The following is a 3,602-nucleotide window of genomic DNA, read 5'->3' on the forward strand; positions in this document are numbered from 1 at the left end:
GTGACCTTTTGAATGTAATAGGCATAATTCGGTGACTTTGTTGTTACAAACGAAAGTAAAGTAACTTTAAAGATAATTTGAAATAGTTAGTGACTATTTGAGTAATCTCAATCTGGCATTAATTCCCATTTCTGACAAGTACAATTTGACTTGTTAACTTAACTTTTGTGGAGTAGTTTTCCACTATGTTCAAGACCCACATAGCTAAAAGCGAATGGTCAAGAATTCTTCAAATCCAATCAAGCCTTGACACATGTATAGAAAAAAGAACCTTTCTTTCCCTATAAATTTCTGCTAGCATCTTTAAAATTGAACCAAACCAAGAAAACAATTCTCTCTCGTAAACAGGCATAAAAAACATGTCAAAGTTTAGCGCACTTTTCCTTGTGGCCATTCTCCTGTGCTTCAGTCTCAAATCTGCAGCTCGCCCTGATTCCACTTTGATGAAAGCACAATTCAAAGTAAGTCCATATCTTAATTATTGTACCTTTTTTGTTTTTTCGAAAATCACGATTCCGTTAAATTAACAGATACTACCTCTGTCACGCAGATCAAATTAGCCCATTACTTCCACTGTTTTAATTTGTTTACACATTTTGATTTTCGAGATTCAAACTATGTGATATTTGATCAACATTTTAAAATATATTTTTATCATATCGATACGAGAAGAATTGTATTTTATAGGACTTTTTCGTATAATTTTCGAATATCTAATTTTAATTTCAAAATATTGAGCTTAACTAATTCAAGTTTGGAAGATTAGTCAAATAATTCTCAATACGCGAAATATCACATAATTTAAAACAAAGGGAGTTTAATTCATCACTATAGAATTACGAGTTCTTGATATTTCTCCGTTTACTAATATTGAGTGATCATGTGGGAAGGATGCAAGAGATGATAAAGTTGAAAATGATGAAGGAATATGTGAAGGAGTAGAGGAAGAGGATTGCTTGAAGAGGAGGACAATGGAGGCTCATATTGACTATATTTATACTCAAAGTAAAGGTCATCCATGATTCAAAGCTTATGGGCTTCACTTTCCTTCAGTGATTGTATGACCAGTCGCTGATTATAGTAAAACTTCTGCCTCGTGGAGGCAACTTTTGTTCCGGTTTTTCGGACACATTTTTTCTTTTTGTCTTCTTGATTTTGTCACAGTAATCATTCTAAAACGAGTTGGAAGAGAAACTCTTATTTCTTACACATATAAAGTTGATCTGTTAATACCCAAAATCCCAATCAATTGGGGTCGTAATGGCACCTAATACCGCTTGCTAGGCAAGCCAACACAACAACATAATACGGAAAGGAAAGCAATAAATATTTGATAACTAATCAATAACATAATGTAAACCACCCTAAGATTTGGTGTTACGAGTACATAAGTGACTAAATCAAGCTAAATACAAGGTTTTGAAAGAAATACAAAACTCCGAAATAAAATGGAAATAGAGCAATGAAATAGGAAAGTGACTCTAAGACCTGCGAACGAGAAATTGGTCTACCTCGAATCACTGTCTTGTACACTAAGTGCTTTTTGGCACTCCGGTGGTACCAACGTCAAAATCTGCACAAGAAGTGAAGAAGCATAGTATGAGTACAACCGACGTAGTGTACTTAATAAATGTCGAACCTAACCCCGATAAGGTAGTGATGAGACTAAGGCAAGACACCTACTAAAAACATTTGTATGTGTGTGTGTGTGTGCATGTGTGTGTGTGTGTATATATACACACACACACATACATACATACATACATATATACATATATACATACAACGGAAATAACAACTAAGGACGCCCTCCTCGCAAACGAAGCTGCTCTACCTAGTACAATATCGCAAAAGCGACACCGGGCCATAAAAGCAATCCCAGACCAGATCGCAAAAGTGAGCAGTTGTTCCATCCCACTTTCACTTCGGTATCTCCAATCTCTGAGTCAACTCACCTGGTATCTGATGCCCATACTTCACCTGTTGATAATTTAAACGCCTAGAGGCATGACTGACAATATCTTTCTTGATCTTCTGCAGGTAATAGTGTTGTTTTAAGTCACGATACATCTTCGAGAAGCCTGAGTGAATAGAATAGCGCAAACTATGAGTCTCCTCAAGGATGAACTCCCTCAACCAATCAACATTTGGAACATAAATCCGGCCCTGAAGCCACACAACACCATGATCTCCAATCACAACCTCCTTGGAACCACCCTGCAGCACCGTGTCTTCCAACACCAACAAGTTAGGATCATCAAACTAGCAAGCCTTGATATGCTCCAACAGTGATGAATGTGCCACAACACAAGCAAGAACCCATTATGTTCAGGCTTTAGTTTGCTTCCTTTGAGGCCATCTTGTAACATTTCTAAATCTTTTGTGATATATTATATATGAGTGCTTTCTAAGTTTCCCTCTTGTTCTTTTTTTTCGAATGGATGGAAAGGCCGGTACATGTATTAAAATAGAGTAAGAATACTCTTTGAAAGTTAGCTTATTATAGTACGAAAGTTTTCTGAGTTATAAATAGCTAACGTTGGTTATAGTACAAAAGTTTTCTGAGTTGTGTAGCTTGGCAAACCGTCTCTTATGGGTTGTTGAAGCCAGCCCCTTTGTAAGAAAACTTTTGCGACTATAAACAAATTAACTGTTTGTGTAGCTCGGCAAGTCGTCCCTTATGGGTTGTTGAAGTCAGCCCCTTTGTAGGGAAACTTTCGTATCTATAATTTAGTTTGCTTTCTTGGAGTCTCTTGCTTTGTTCCTTATACTATGGTATCAGAGCCAGCCTATCCTTTTGGAGGGAGGAACAGTTTACTAAATATGTCTGAGTCATTTCCATCATCCTCTTCCCTAGCAAAAATGAATATGTCCCCTACTCTATATAAAACCTTGTCCAGAAAATATGATTACCTCTATGAAGTAGATATCCTACCCGATGAACAAAAAGTATCCTCCACTGAACTACCCCTCATAAACCCCTACTCAGCTTTCACCAAAAAATCATTTGCACCCTGGACCCAAATTCGTTCCTTAGTCCAACACAGACCAAAAGGAGTCAAAGAATATGTTGTTGCCTCAAAACTTGACCAGCATCCTATTCTTGCCACTCGAGAGGAACAATTTATCACTCTTTAAATCCCAGATAATTTTCCTAGACAATGGAGAGATCATGGTTTTACCCATATTCATTGTGGTGCTATCCAAATCGCTTTAACATATCCCGGAAGAAAAGGTCAACCTGTTGTAGCTTGACTTTCTCTTCTAGATACAAGGTACTTGGAGTACCAACATGTAAATGTGGGTATTGCAGAAGTTACCATGAATGCTGGGACTGTCTTCATAACTATCTTTCCAAGTTTCAACATGTCCCTTTATGATCCATACTTAACCGAAGCTCTAAAAATCCAAGTCCAAATCCAAGGAGCCCCTCAAGCTAAAGATTCCATCCAAGCCACTCTTCATCACCAAATGGCGTGGCGAGTCCAAAATCATGCCATGGATCTTTGCCTTCCCGGAGGACAAAATACTTTAATCCTAAATATTAATGCTACCAAAGGAAACACCATGCGCACCCAAATACCTAGACAAATTTCTAGAGA

The 3,602-nt window shown here is 37.4% G+C and overlaps 1 long non-coding RNA gene across 1 annotated transcript; it reads left to right on the plus strand.

Annotated features, from left to right (window-relative positions):
* The first annotated feature begins 301 nt into the window (after positions 1–301).
* LOC104230093 (uncharacterized) lies at positions 302–2,530 on the plus strand. The gene is made up of 3 exons (XR_011405786.1): positions 302–461; positions 891–1,958; positions 2,041–2,530. It is a non-coding gene; the product is annotated as an uncharacterized lncRNA (long non-coding RNA).
* The last annotated feature ends 1,072 nt before the right edge of the window (positions 2,531–3,602 follow it).

Source organism: Nicotiana sylvestris, chromosome 3 (genome assembly GCF_000393655.2).
Source record: "Nicotiana sylvestris chromosome 3, ASM39365v2, whole genome shotgun sequence".
Lineage (NCBI taxonomy): Eukaryota > Viridiplantae > Streptophyta > Magnoliopsida > Solanales > Solanaceae > Nicotiana > Nicotiana sylvestris.